Source organism: Carcharodon carcharias, chromosome 19 (genome assembly GCF_017639515.1).
Source record: "Carcharodon carcharias isolate sCarCar2 chromosome 19, sCarCar2.pri, whole genome shotgun sequence".
Taxonomy (NCBI): domain Eukaryota; kingdom Metazoa; phylum Chordata; class Chondrichthyes; order Lamniformes; family Lamnidae; genus Carcharodon; species Carcharodon carcharias.
In genome coordinates, this window is record NC_054485.1 from 83024316 (window position 1) to 83040769 (window position 16454).

At 42.5% G+C, this 16454-nt stretch overlaps 1 non-coding gene across 1 annotated transcript; it reads right to left on the minus strand.

Moving 5' to 3' along the window:
- Nucleotides 1–14541: 14541 nt before the first annotated feature.
- On the minus strand, nucleotides 14542–14613 carry trnah-gug. The gene has a single exon. It is a non-coding gene; the product is annotated as a tRNA-His (tRNA).
- Nucleotides 14614–16454: the final 1841 nt, after the last annotated feature.

Consider the following 16454-nt stretch of genomic DNA (forward strand, 5'->3'; position numbering starts at 1 on the left):
CAGAGGTGGGAAGATTTGAAATTTTTATGTTTAGAATGGTATGTTACCTCCCTTTTGCCAGAGCCAAGAATGTCACTGAATAGCTGCAGAGCACTCTGAAGAAGGGAGGGTGAACAGCCAATGGTCTTTGTCCACACTGGAACCAATGGCACAGGTAGGAAGCGGAATGTGCTCCTGCAATTGGACTTTAGGAAGCCATAAAGAAACCAAGCAAGCGGGTTAAGTGTTAATCACTTGGTTATTCCCTTACCACGTGCAAGTGAGTGAAGAAATGCGAATATAGAATGGATGATTGCACGGTTTGAGAGCTGGTGCACGAAAGAGGGCTTTAGATTCCTGGAACATTGGGACCAGCCTTGGGGAGATGAGACTTGAATAGGCCAGACAATTTGAAAATGAACAAAGCTGGGACCAATTTTATTGCAGGGCGATTTGCTGTTGGATAGGGTTTGAACAAATGTTGCAGTGGTATGGGAAGCAGGAGGTAATACTAGAGAAGTAGACAAATGTGTACAGAGAATTGCAAAATACAGACAACACACACGAGTTTCAGAGTAAGCAGGAATGCAATAATTCCAAATTATGTTTAATGAACATATATGTGATTGCATGGGATATGGTGGGTGAGTTACAGATACAGGTGGCTACGTGGCAATATGATGTTGTGGTGATAATAGACACTTTGCTCAAAGAAGATCAGAACAGTTTACTAAATGTCCCTGGATACAAGTTGTTCAGGAACGATAAAGAAGATATAAGAGATAAAAAGAGTGATGGCAGTTTTGATTGAGCAGAGCATTACAATGCTGGAGAAAGAGGACGTCTCAGGGGGGTTGGGGACAGAATCTATTTAGCCAGAGCTAAGAAACAATAGAGGAACCATTACGTTGTTCAGTGTATGCTATAGGCCATCAACTACATCAGCTAGTAAATAAGATAGAGAAACAAATTTGCAAGGACTTTGCAGAGAGGTGCAAAAATTATGGAACAGTTATAATGGGAGCCATTAACTATCCCAATATGGCGTGCGATTGTAAATGGCAGGGAGGAGCAATAATTCTAAGAGTGTGTTCAAGAACAGATTTCTGCATTAGTATGTTTCAACCTAAAGAGGAACAGGGCATTGCTGGGCCTGCATTAGGGAACGAGGTGGGCCAGGTTGATCGGGTATCGTTAGGAGAACATATAGTTGGCAGAGATATTCGTGTCTTAAGCTTTAGGTTGGCTATAGAAAACGACAGGAGCAATCGAGAGTAAGAGTAATTAATTCAGATAGGTGAAACGTGAATAGAGTGACATCGGATTTCGCTCAGATAAATTGGCATCACAAGATTGGCAGGCAAAACAGTAACTGAACAATGACCTGTCCTTAAAGTCAAGATAGTTCTGGGACAGTCAAGGGAAAAGGTAGGGAAAACAAATACAGAATGTTCTCAATGACGAAAGAGATAAGCGTGGGAAGATGAACAGAATAAAGGGTACTCGTAACAGGTGTGTGTTGGATAATGCAATTGAGAATTAGATTCAATATAGAAGGTTGAGAGGTGAGTTGAAAAAAAATCGGAGAAACCGAGAGTGTGAGAAGGAACTAACAGCTAACAGAAGGGAGAATCCAAAAATCTCCTATAGGCATATAAATATTAAAAGAGTGGTTTAAAAAAAGGGTTCTACAAGAAGATTGAGACAAGGCAAGGAGGCTTCATGAATTACCACAGCACTACCACAGGGATTGAGTCCGCGTCATTGACGTCATTCTGCACCACCCACGAGCTATCTAAACTAACAGATCCCCATAGAACATAAAATATATATTTTAAAATCTGCAAATATTCAGCAGTGCAGGCAGCATCCGCGAGAGAAAGGAGAGTTTCAGATGGAGGTGAACTAACTTTTTTTATTTTAGTTTTTCAGCGTCGGCGTTTTTTGATTTTAAATTATCACCTCGAAAAGATTGAAGAGTCTAAAATATGAACCGTTAACAATCCTCACCAGGAGGGACTTCGACACCCTCGCTGACAGAGACCGCAGCTTTAAACCACTCGGCCGTGCTATCATCTCCCGCTCATCTCACTTTTGAAGCCAGTGTCTGCTAACTAAAAGCTGACTTTCCTGCTGCTGACCAGTCGAGTTAAGGCATTGAACAGAGGAATTACGCTTCTGCCATGCAGCCAGACTAGTGGCGCAATGAAACGCCTTGACTAATTCTATTCATGTTCCGAACACGGGTTTGAGTCGAGGTTTCTTTTCAGGAACAGCGTCATGGATATTCCAATTTCACACAAAAGCAAAAGACGATGCGGCAAATCTGAAATGCAAACAGAAAACGCAGGATGTCCGGCAACATCTTTGGAAAGAGGAACCGGTTTGACGTTTTCAGGTTTATGACATTCCCTCAGAACGAGGTTGCTGCAGCAGGACTAACCGTTGTACGATTTGAAAGTCACCAATCAGGAGGAGCTCCACTGTGCTCAGGCCACAGGAATGTCATATACAAGATGGCTGTTCCCCTTTGGACAAGAGCATGTTCTTTGACCATGCTCAGCAAGCTCTTGTCATCTAAGCTTTCCTGATTTTCACTTTATCTTTCCGCCTTTCCCATTTTTACTTGCTTTAACAGCTATTACATTTCTAATTTTTGTCAGCTTTGATGAAAGGCCATCGAGCTGAGATATGAACTGTTTCCCTTTCCACAGATGCTGTCTGACTGTTTTGAATATTTGTAGCATTTCTTACTTTTATATTAGTCATTTTAAATAGTCACTCAACGGCTTTACGTGCCAGTGGAAACATCTGTTCGTAGCGTGCCCACGACTGGCGGCTCGTGGTGTGATTCGTATTTAGGGGGTTTAATTCATTGAGTATACGAAAGGTTCCGGGTTCAGATCCTGTACAAGTCCGTCCGTGTTGCATTTTGCTCCCCAAGTCAGAGGCTCCATTTACGTAAACGCGGGATGGAATTAGACTTTTGAAAACAAGATAACGCATGTCGGAAGTTTCCCAGCGCAACACATGCGGAGAAAATAGAGATAAAATTTCAAGAAGGTTTACCCGTTTAAACGGACTGTCAATTTGTCACCAATTCAGGCGATGCTATGCTCGCTGATTCAGGCAGCCGGCTGAAAGCGTTCAGGTTTCACCTGGTCAGAAAATACACGCAGTCTGACAGAGCTCCAAGACAAGCAGTTTGACATTGATTTGCCCAAACTGTATTTCTATTGCATACAGACTCTGAATTCATCCCAAGTTCAATGTTTGGTAACTTCTTAAATATTTCATCGGAAAAGCAGAGCAGAAAATAAAATTTATTGATTAGACGCGCTTGGGAGATCTGATTTTTGTTGCCTGGATGAGTGAGATTTCAACTGAACAAGCTGTCCAAGAGTCAACAAGTCCGCTAAAAGGTGCATCGAACACGTAATGAGAGGTTTTAGATACAGAAAGAACGTTTTTATATCTATATGTAATTCTTAAGAACTGGGTAGATAGAAATGTGACACTTTTTTAAGCAAGTGAAGGGGTGGGCGGTGGAAAAATAACAAAAGGGACGGGCTGCGATAGGATGGACACTACGAAAGATTAAATGTCAAGAGAGTTTATGGTTAAATGAAGTGGTAAGCATAGAATCATAGAATGGTTCCTGCACAGAATCAGGGTCATTCGGCCCGTCATGTCATTCCCAGCTCCCTGTAAGAACAATGGAACAAGTAAAGAAACACGGGAGGTGTGAACAGCAATTACGATGCGAAATTGCTAAATTCAATGTTGAGTCCGGAAGGCTGCCTCTCGCCGAATCGAAAGATGAGGTGCTATCCCTCGAGTATATGTTGAGCTTCATTGGTACACTGCAGGAGGCCGAGGACCGATAAGTCAGTGTTAAGAGCCAGGTCGCCAGTTATTGTGATTATCCACCTCGCCTCTGCAGATTAGTTGGTTAATGTTCCTACTAAGTGAGCGGACAACCTCGGTTACCAATTCTGTCTTAACAGAGCTACAGCCGTAATGTCACGCTGTGACCCTACAATGGTTAGAACTTGGCATTGCGGCTGCAGCAACCTCGGCTCTGAAGCGATATTACAAATCTGAAACTCGAAACCTGTTTCTCTTTACAAAAGATTCTGCTGGACCTCCTGCATCTCCTCTTTTGTTGTTTTCAGATGTGCTGCATTTTCAGTACTTTACTTTTATGACATTTTGCACTAAAGTCGGGGGAATGCCAACTTTTAGTTTAGCAGTCAGCAGCTTCAAAAATGAGCTCAACTGCCGAGCCGAGAGGTGAAAAAGCGTGTGTTTAAACCTTTAGTCGCGGTTGCGGCGTGTGTCGAATTTCATCTTTGCGGGGATTTTTGAGGGCTCTTATTTTAAACTGTCGTAAAAACATCCAACCCTTTTGAGAGAACATCATTTGTAACATTACTGCAAGCAACTACTAATAACGCAGCCAGATTGTGGCGCTGCGATCTTGCGGTGGTTAGTCGTCTATGTTGTGCTCACAGCAGCTTCGGTTCGAGTTTGAATCACGGTAGAATTACTTTAAATATTATTCACCGTGTGGCAGCCGCTATTATGAGGCATCGAATAATCAATTTTTATTGCATAAAGACATGGTTGTTTTGGCAACGAAAACCTATGTACTCCTTTCAAGTCTAGCACCCTTACATACTTGTTGCTTAATGTTGCGGAATTCAAACCCACCTTCGAGTAATTAGGTTTGTTCTGCTCCCGCCGCTCTTCCTGCGAGTACCATTCGCACAAATCTGCACCTGTGCTTTGAAAGCAGTCGAAAGATTTCGATCTGTGTGAACGCCAGAAAAATAAGCGCTGCCAAGCAGGCTTTGGATTGAAGGGCAGCGACCGGATTGTTTATGACATTTTTTGAGACCCGAGTGATGCAGTCAACTGAAGAGCTGTGTTTTGTGTGCGTAATACGTGGCGCATTTCTCTAAGCAATTGAGGGCTGCGACGGATAGGCTGGCAAGTTGAGTGCAGCTCCAACAACATTCAAGAAACTCGACCCAATCCAGGACAAAGCAGCCCGTTTGATTCGCACCCCATCAACAAACATTCACTCCCGCCACCACTGAAGCACAGTAGCAGCAGTGTGTACCATCTACAAGATGCACTGCAGCAACTCACCAAGACTCCTGAGCAACTTTCAAACCCATCACCATTACCATCTAAAAGCACAAGGGCAGCAGATAGACGGGAACACCACCACCTGGAAGTTAGCCTCCAAGTCACTAATCATCCTGACTTGGGAATATATTGCAGTTCCTTAACTGTTGCTGGGTCAAAACCCTGGAATTCTCTTCCTAACAGCACTGTGGGTTTACCTACACCACATGGACTGCAGCAGTTCAAGAAACCAGATCACCACCACCTTCTCAAGGGCAATTAGGGATGGGCAATAAATGCTGCCCCAGCCAGCGAAGCCCACATCCCAAACATGAATGTTTTTGGATGTGGTTCCAATCAAGTGGACGACCATGTCCTGAACGGTGTCAAACTTCTTGAGTGTTGTGGCAGCTGCACTCATCCAGGCAATTGGGAAGTATTCCATCACCCTCCTGACATGTGTCTTGTAGATGGTGGACAGGCTTTGGAGAGTCAGTAGGTGAGTTACTCATCGCACTATTCCTAGCCTCTGATCTGCTCTTGTAGCCACAGTATTTATATGGCTAGTTCAGTTCAGTTTATGGTTAATCATAACAACCAGGATGTTGATAGTGGGGGATTCAGTGATGGTAATGTCATTGAACATCAAGGGACGATGGTTGGATTCTCTCATTGCCTGACACTTGACTGGCGTGAATGTTCCTTGCCACTTGTCAGCCCAAGCCTGGATATCGTCCCGGTCTAGCGGCATTTGGAGATGGATTGTGTCAGAATCTGAGGAGTCGCAAATGCTGTTGAACATCGTGCAATTATCAGCGAACATCCACACTTCTGACCTTATGATGGGAGGAAGTTGATTGATAAAGCATCTCAAGATGGTTGGGCCTAGGATACTACCCTGAGGAACTCCTGCAGTCACGTCCTGGAGCTGAGATGACTAACCTCCAACAACCACAACCACCTGTAACCGCAAAAAGCTCCGGGACAAACTCTGAAACTCGAATGTAGGCGACACTTCCCAAGGATTGGAGAAGTAATTATGAGGAACTGAAAATACTTACACCTAAATAACATGAGTTGGATATATTCTGATGTAGAATTTGAGTCCCTGTTTTGTTATCTCGTGGAGAGTAAGAATTGAGAGTATTTTACCATTTCACACAACTGAAACTATCGTCGGAATTGAAAGTTTATGAAGGCAGATTTAGACAGCGCCAAAGATCTTATTAATACCTGCTGGATCTCTGGAAACTGGAGAAAGATTGGCAGATGCACTATCAGATGAAAGTTGAAATAAGTGGCAAGAACTAATTGTGTTTACAGAAGAGTCGCAAAACATCAGGAAAGCACCCAGATTTTAAGGAATACCTTCGCTAAAGCATAGGTGTGGTACAAGGCCACTGCAGGTCAAGTCGTTCAGAAACTCTTCCTTAACAGCTGAGGAAAGCTAGTCATCGTCCCAGCAGGACAAAACGCCCAAGGTCTACTGGAGATTTTGTATTCACAAAATCCTTTATAAGAGCGACTTGTTACTCAACAGCAGCGTGTTACTGCATGCTCTCCAACAATTGCTCAGCAAGGGACAAATTTCCTAAGCTGTGGAGACAATCAAAAATGGCCTCATCTCTGTTTGAAATGGGCGACCAATTATTTTTAAAGCTGTGATCCCTAGTTCTAGATTCTCCCACGAGAGGAAACATCCTCTCCACATCCACCGTGTGAGGACCCCTCAGGATCTTAGATGTTTCAAGCAAGTCGCCTGTATTCTTCTAAACTTAAGCGGATATAAGCCATGTCTGTCCAAACGTTCCTCTTAAGACAACCCACTCATTCCTGTTATTAGACTTGTAAACCTTTTCTGAACTACTTACATCGCATTTATTTCCTTTCTTAAATGCGGTGACCGATACTGTACACAATACTCCAAATGTGGTTTCACCAATGCCCTGCACAACTCAAGCAGAACCTCCCTACTTTTCTATTCAATTCCCTTCGCAATAAATGATAACATTTTATTAGGTTTCCTAATTACTTGGTGTACTTTCAGGCTATCCTTTTGTAATTCAGTACTGGGGCACCCAGATCCCTGTGCACCGGAGAACTCTGCAATCTCTCACCGCCAAAATGGACAATTTCATATTTTCCCACTTTAAACTCCATCTGCCAGATATTTTCGCACTCACTTAACCTATCTACATCTGTTTGTATTCTCCTAATGTCTTCTTCACAACTTCCTTGCCTGCCTATCTTTGTGTCATCAACACATTTGGCAAACTTCCCTTCAATCCCTTCATCCAAGCCATTTATATAAATTGTAACCAGTTGAGGTCTCAACACTGATCCTTGTGGCATGCCACTCATTGCATCTTGCCAACTTAGAAAAGACAAATATATGCCTACTCTCTGCTTTCTGTTAGCCAGCCAACCTTCTATCCATGTCAATATGTTATGCCCTATACCATAAGTTTTTTCTTATTTTCCACAGTAACCTTTGACGTGGCACTTTATCAAATTATTTCTGGAAATCTAAGTTGCGTGCATCCACTAGTTCCACTTTATCCACAGCACATGTTACTTCCTCAAAAAAACTCCAAAAAGTTGGTTAAGCATGATTTCCCTTTCACAAAACGATGCTGACACTCCCTGATGAACTTGAAATGATGATAGTGCCCTGCTCTAAATTCTTCAATAGTTCATAACATTTACGCTATGGCAGACTTTAAGCTAACTGACCTGTAGTTCCCCATTTCCACCTCCCTCCCTGTTTGAATAACGGAGTTACATTTACTATCTTCCAATCTAGTGGGTCCTTCCACTAGTCTGGGGAGTTCTGGAAAAATTAAAACCAATGCATCAACTATCTGACCAGACACTTCTTTCAAGCCCCCAAGATGAAGTCCATCAGGACCCAAAAGTCTTGTCAGCCTGCAACTCCAACAATACTCTATCACCTCTCCGGTGGCTTTCATTTCCCAGACTCCATTCCCAACTTCCATTTCCTAGTTTGTAGATGCTTCCGGGATGATATTTGTATCTTCTATCATGTAAATTGATGCAAAATACCTCCAATTTATCTGTCACCATCTTGTTTTTTATTACTAATTCTCAAACTCACTTTCTATAGGCCCAAAACTCTCTTTGTTAACTCTTTTAAGTACTTCTAAATACTCCTACTTTCTGTTTTTTTATATTTCTGGCTAGTTTTCTCTCATACTCTATTTTTTAGTCTTTTAGTCATACTTTGCTGTTCCTTATACTCTGTCCAACCTTCTGGCCTTCTACCTATCTTTGCACAACTGTATGTTTTTTTCTTTAAGTTTAATGCTATCTTTAACCATTCTAGTTAACCAGGAATGGTGTGTCCAGCCCTGGGGCTTTTTTTCTTACTTGTTAGAATGTATCTATTCTGCGCATTCTGAAATATCCCCTTAAATACTAGCCACCCCATCTCTATTGCCATATCCCTTAACTTAATTTGCTAATTCTCTTCCACCATCTCATCTTTCATGCCCTCATAATTGCCCTTATTTAAAGTCAGAAACTTTGTCTCAGACCCACTCGTCTCTCCCCCAAACTGAATATAAAATTCAATCTTAAGTTGGTGGCTAATAACTAGGGAAGCCTTCTCAATGAGATCATCAATTACTCCGATCTCATTGCACAATACCAGTTCCAGTATAGCCTGCTCTCTAGTTTGCTCCAGGAAATGCTGTTCCAAGAACCTATCCCAAAGGCATTCAATATAATCCTCATCTAAGCTATATTTGTCCATCTGGCTTTTCCAGTGTACATGTAACTTAAAATCTTTCATGATTATCACCATACCTTTCTGGAAAGCTCCAAATATTTCTTCCTCTATCCTCAGATCAGGGAGTGTCAGCATCGTTTTGTGCAAGGGAAATCGTGCTTAACCAACTTTTTGAAGTTCATTTAGGATGTAACACGTGCTGTGGATAAAGTGGAACTGGTGGATGCTCAACCCTATCATGTGGTTACTATTACGGGCCTGTACACAACTCCCACAAGTGATTGCTTGCCTTTACCATTTCTCATCTCTACCCAAAGCGTTTCCACAGCCTGGTTTCCTAAACTTAGATCATCCCTCCCTATTGTGATAATAACTTTATTAACTAATAGAGCTCCCCCTCCACCTTTTCCTCACTTACTGTCCTTTGGAAATATCCTGTGCCCTTCAATATTCAGGTGCTAACCCCTGTTCTCCTGCAGCCATGTCTCCAGAATGGCTATCAAATCGTATTTATTTATTTCTATGCATTGTCTTAGTTAATCTGTTTTGTTTTGAATGCGACATGCATTCAGATAGAGAGCTTTTAGTTTTATCCTTTTGTTTTTTTTATAACCTCTAGTTTCATCTGTTGATTTACTGTTAGATTTGAACTCTCTATCACTTCCTGTCATGATCTGTTTTACATTTCCCAATATAATGCATTTCTCTTTTGCCTTGTCTCTACATTTTGGTTTACCACATTTTCCCAAATTTGATCCCTTGCCTTAACTGTTTAGTTCACAATCCTCTCTATTTCCCAAATAATGTGGCTCGCAAGAACACCAGTCCTAGCCTGGTTCAGGTGTAGGCCATCCCAATCATGCAGATCCCACTTTCCCAAATACTGATGCCAGTGTGCCACAAACCCTTTCTCCCATGATAGTCTTGGAGCCATACATTGATCACCCTAAGCTGATTTGTCCCATGCCAATTTGCACGTGGTTCAGGTAGTAATCCAGAGATGATGACATTTCAGGTTCCGATCTTAATTTCTTGCCTAGGTCCTCATACTGACCATTCCAAAGCTCCTTCGTTGCCCTGCCTATGTCGTTGGTACCTACATGGACAACAGCGACTGGGTCCTCACCTCCTAATTGCAAGTTCCACTCCAGCCCCGAGCATATGGCCCTCACCCTGCCACGGGCAGGCAATATAGTCATCTGGATACACGCTGCTTATTGAAGAGAATGGTGTCAATCCCTCAGGATCTATTATACCCCACTACCACGGTATTCCTTTTTGCTCTCCCCACTTGAATGGTTTACTGTGCCATGGTACCATCACCTTACCACAAGGTGCTAGACTATTTTTAAACTTAGCCATAGAATAAACCTTAATCACTTACCAGACACTCACCAAACAACTAACATCTTCAAGGGCAGGGTATGCTCACATCATGATGGCTGAGAAATTTAGAAGCAGAAAGGCAAATGGGCTCCTCTTTCCCTTCCTTCGTTGCATTCTTTTATGCTCCCTCCACTTGAATGGCTTCCTGCACCACTGTGAGATGGCCAATTAGCTCGTCCACCCTCCAGCCCCCACTGTCATCCAAACAAGCTGAAAAAAAACCTAAAAGCTATTGGACAATTGAAGAGGCTTACACTCCTGCGCCCCGCCTCCCTCACAGTCATACTATCCTTCGCTGACCACTGATCAAATCAGAAGACCATGCCCTAAGAGATGTGGTTGCCTCCTGGTACAAAGAATCCAGGAAACTTTCCTTCTTCCTGATGCGTCACAGTGTTTGCCATTCAGCCTCCAGCTCATAAACTCTGAACTGAAGCTGCTCAAAATTCAAACACTTATGCAAACGTGTTTGCTCTGGATCAAACTCGCATCCGAGATCTCCCACATGCTACAGCTGTGGTACATCACCTGTTCTGACATCCTTAATTTTGTTCTAATTACATATTTAATTATTTTATTCAATCATGTATTTTACTTTTGCTTTTAAATATTTTATTAACCTTACCACCAGTTGCTAAACTATTTTGAAACTCAGGGATAGAATAAACCTTAGTAACTTACCGAACACTCATCAGATAACCAGTATCTTCTGTAGCAGTGTTGGACGACTTCCTAATGGCTGAGAAATTTAGAAGCAGAAAGCAAAAGAGCACCTCTTTCCCTTCTTTTTCTAACCCACTTAATTACCCAACTCTCAGCAACCTATTCTAAGTCGCACTCTTGCAGTAAACCTTACCTAAAGCTCCTCCTTCCCCCTTTTGCAATGGATTTCCACTTGAGCCAAATTTCCAAATATACTGATTCAGTCTCTAACTCACGCAGTCCGAAGTCTCCCTTCACTGATTATGCGCCTGTAACTTCTGTATAATCTTCTGACCTGCCACCCGTCTTTGCACTATTATATGTTTTTTGTTTAAGTTTGATATTGTCTTTAACTTTTTTGGTTAGGTAAGTCCTCCCCTTAGAATTTTTCTTTCTCGTTGGAATGCAGGTATCTGTGAATTCCTGCCCGCATAACTGCCCTTATTTAAGTTTAAATTACTAGCATTGGACCAATTCTTCCCTCCTTCAAACATAGTGTAAATTTGAATCATATTATGATCGTTGCTACCCAGGGGTGCCTTCACCATGTAATTATCAATTAATCCTATCTCGATGTACAATGCAAGGTCTGGTATAGCCTACTCTTTGGTTGGCTCCAGAATGCGCTGTGCTAAGAAATTATCCTGAAAATATTCTATGAACTCTTCATCTCGACGACCTTTGCCCATCTCTTTGTAATATCTATATATAGATTAAAATCGCCAATGATTATCATGGTACCTTTCTGATAAGCTCTTATCATCTCTTCCCTCATACTATGTCCTACCATGTGGGCACAATTAGAGGGCTTGTACTCACTGTCACAAGTAACTTATTGGCTTTATCATTTCTTATTTCAACCCACACCACTTCTACTCCTTTTCCTGAACTCTGGTCATTCATCGATTAGGCCCTAATTCCATCATTAATCAGCAGGGCCACCCTTCTAACGTTTCCTAGTTTCCCACCCTTCTTAAAAGTCACTAACCATTCAATATTCAGGTCCCAATATTTGTCATCCATGTAGACATGCCTCTGTAATGGCTATCAGATCGAAATTAATTATGTTTATTTGCGCTGTCAGCTCATCTGTTTTGTTTTGAATGTTACCTGCATTCAGATATAGAGCCATTAGTTTTGTCATTTACTGATTCTAATAACCCACAGCCTTGACTGCTGTTTTACTCCTAAGTTTGTACTCTCTATCCCTTTCTGTCATGTTCTGTTATCATTTGATATCTTAATACCTTTCTATTTTGCCTTGTCTCTACTCGTTGTTTTACCACATCTTCCCAAATGTGATCCCTTGCCCTGACTAATTAGTTAAAACCATCTCTACTTCCCTCATTCTACGGTTCACTAGAACACCAACATAAGCACGGTTCAGGTGTGGACATTCCCAATTGTACATACCCCACTTTCCCCAAATCTGGTGCCAATGCCCCATGAACTGGAACCCCACTTCGCCCACAACAGTCTTTGAGCAACATATCTTATTTTAAAAATGTATACCCCCTGTGCCAATTTGCACGTGGCTCAGGTAATAATCCAGAGAATCTTTGAGGCCCTTATTTTTATTTTAATGTATAGCTCCTCATACTCTGTATGAAGAATCTCTTTCGCACTCTGTCCTATTTCGTTGGTAGCCAAGTGGACCACAATAACTGGATCCCCCGTTTCCAACAGCAAATTGCTCTCCAGCCCTGAGCAGATGTCTCAAACTTTGGTACCAGCCAGGCAACACAACCTTCTGGACTCTCACTCTTTGCTGCAGAGAACAGGGTCAATCTGCCTCACTATACCACCCCCTTCTCCCAATATCTTCCTTTTTGCTGCCACCACTTGAATGGCTACCTGTACTACAGTGCGAAGCCAGATGGCTTAGTCACTCTCATCCAAACAAGAATTGAAAACTTCAAATCAACTGGAGAATTGTAAAGGCTGAGGCTCCTGCTCTACTGCCATCTGTGCCCACTTACGTGCCTCATTCGCCATCAGACCCTCTGGTCCCTGACCACTGACCAAATTGGAAGGCCCTATCGTAAATGCCTCCTGGTACAAAAGATCCAGGTTACTTTCCCCTCCCTGAGTTGTCAAAGTGTCTGCAGCTCAGCCTCCAGATCAATGACCCTGGGACGAAGCTCCTGGAGCCTCAAACACTTTATTTTAATCGTTCATGGAACGTTAGCATCGCTGGTTAGGCCAGAATTTAATGCCCATTCCTAATTGCAGTTGAGGGAATGGTGGTGAGCTGCTTTCCTGAATTGCTGCAGCCTGAAGTCCTCTTACCCGCAGACATGTTTGCCCTAGCTCACAGTGGCATCCAGGAGCTCTCACATGCTGCAGCCATGACAAGTCACCTGCCCTGCCATCCTTAAAGTGTTTTACTTAATCGCTGATTTGTAGCATTCACTTATTTATTCTCCTTTTCAATAGATATTTTATTAACAATGCCCCCAATTTGTATTCTTCTTAAAGCTTATGAATAGAATACAACATAACCACTTTCCAGATACTCACAAAACAGTTAGCTTCTACCCCTATTATCGAGAAAGAACAAATTCCTACGGGGTGGAAAAGCTGGAAAAGCCAAACGCAAATGAGGACCTCCTTCCCCTCCTCACCTAACTCCCAAAACTCTGTGCAAAATTGCACACTGTGCAAAGTCACAATAAAATGTCTGTTTATATCCTGCTGAAACTATGAAAGTTACTTGACAGCGGTTAGAAAATAAAGTCGTTTCAGCTGCTTTCCTTAACTGGTTAACTTCAGCTCCTATTGCAGTGGAGCCCAGAATTCCCCGCTTAACGCTGGGAAATTTAGAATGTACACAGTACATTTCAGTTAAATGCTAAATAGAAACAAGATTTCGATTCTTACAGAGAGATTACCATCCGCTTACCCACCAAAACTGCCAGCAATCGTCTAATACCAACGTCAAGTCGCATAGAAGATTTGATTGTTTGCAACTCACCAGGCAGCGTGAAAGAGTGGCGAGGGAAGGTATAACTCTTTTGAGTCAACACCAATTAAACTAAATCAACAAAATAAGAGATAAAGCAAACACAGCCCCTAAGTAAGGTCAGCTGTAAAACCAAGGACAAAGTTTAAAGGAAACTTACAAATATTAAAACAAAATGTGGTTACAAGGGTCTATAAAACACCCCAGTCCCCGCGGTGACCACCGGGCAAGGAAGGCCTCGAGAGTGCCGGCAGACACTGCTTGCTCCCTCTCCAGGGACACCCGGCCGTGAACGTAGCCGCGGAAGAGAGACAAACAATCAGGCGGGACAACCCCCTCGATCGGCCGCTGCCTGGACTTGTTAATGGCCAACTTGGCCAGGCCCAGGAGCAGGTTCACGAGGAGGTCCTCCTCCTTCCCGGCCCCCCTCCGCACCGGGTGTCCGTAGACCAGGAGCGTGGAGCTGAAGTGCAGATAAAACATTGATAAAAGGTTTTTCAAGTAACTGAAAAGGGATTGCAGCCTACCACACCTTATATAAACATAGTCGACGGATTCCACAAGAAGGGAAGGTGTCCTGGAAGTCCGTGAACCTACACATTCTACGGCTGCAGGGGAATAAATTATTTTATGCCGTAACTCGGATTCGAACCGAGGTTGCTGCGGCCACAACGCAGAGTACTAACCACTATACGATCACGGCACCACACATGCCCCTCTGGCGTTGAGGGAAGGTATAGTGACACAACTCAAAACAGTCAGTCAATTGCGATTGGACACAAGATCTCCAGAACAACAGTGCATATATTTTGTGCACTGCCGAAGGCCGTCCGGGCATCTTGCCTGAATTAGAACCCCAGAGGCGAAATTGAGAATTAGAGGACTTGCTCTTGCCTCATAATTATTATATTTTTCTACAGGATGTGGGCGCCGGTGGCTCGGCCGAATTTGTTTCCATCTCTACTTAACCTTGAGAAGGGGGCGTGAGCCACTTGAACCACTGCAGCCCAAGTGGTGTAATTATATTACAGCGCTCTTAGGGTGAGCGATCCAGGATTTTGACACAACGACAGTGAAGGTGCGGCGATATAGGTCTATGGAAATATAATACATTTTTGCTTTGCTGGTGTAATTCATTGCAAAAGAGTGGGGAAATGAAGGATATGTGTGAACTGCTACGACCTGGATATATGTAGACTCGTTTAAATGAGACTCGTCATTCAACTCAACACAGGTGCTTTTGCCAGTGAGGATGTTTAGCCAGCTAGACACAAGTGTAACTTTAAATTAGACTGTTCATTAAATTAACAGTCATACCTCTTTAATATGATTATGCACCCACCTTAACACCAAGGCGATTTTAAAGGTGGCTTTTCGTCCAGCACAACGGCGATTGTTAATCTGAATGGGCATATAACTCAACATCAGAGCTCCTGCAAATGAGGTAGCCAAGCAACTCAAGAGTAGGGCCATTTTAACATAGCTTTTAATCTACATCAACATCAAAACCATTCTTAATTAGACACTTCGTCCAACCTGTAGTCAGTAGAACAAAGACATTGTTCATTCAGCTCAGCACCAGGGTTGCTGTGAATGAGGTTGTTCATCTGCTCCTAAAAAAACATGGCAAAACGATTTGAAATTTTCTGTTTGAAGAAATTTCAAATAATTTTCTTCTGCATCTTCCCTAATATATATTTCCTATTGCGCACAAATCCTTGGAGCACAGACCAGTTCAATAATCAGTTTGTTAAGTGGAATGTAACTAACATCCCTAGGTGACTGTCCCCGTGGGGGATAATCTATTGTGTTAATAAGAGCTCATGTGCACAAGCTTCTGCAATCGTATGGTCAGAACCCTGTTCGTGGTAGGACGGACATTCACGGTTCATAGCAAACATGTTATACCCTGTAATTTACCAGATAGACCTAATTTATTACTCTGTTCTTGAAGCCGTCGGTATTCCTGGTAAGACAATTGAAAAGTGAATGTGAAGTTGAACATCAAGGCGAAACTGTCCCGTGTTCAGTGGTGTCAGCTAAGTCTGGACTAATTTTATTGCTTGCTAAATGTAATTAGCTTAGGTTAGCAAAAATATTGCTGTATTTCTGGAGCAATCGTATGTGTAAAGCGCAAATGTTGCCCTGTATCTGGAAGCAGTGTATGTGTCAACAAACGTTAATGTTAATAATGTTAATTTAATGTTCAGCATAACGTTGAAACCACAATGGTTATACGAGAAACGTTTCCGCAGGGGTGTCATTCACAATAGGTCAACCAGCGCTTCGTTTTGAAATGCCCCAAGGGTACTCAGTGGATTATACTCATAACGTGGGGATTTTAATAAATATTGTTTTTCAAAATCGTCACTTAGTGCTTGAATCTACTTTCACTCGCCTGTTCTTAGACTGGATTTTAGTGTTTCAGAGCTATTTTAAGTGAATGGGAACATTCCGCGATTTCTGCTCGGGTCTTCAAACCACCCTTCCGATTTCCTATCATTCTGTGTCTTCCCTAGGCCACGTTTAACGCAAGTGGTAAGG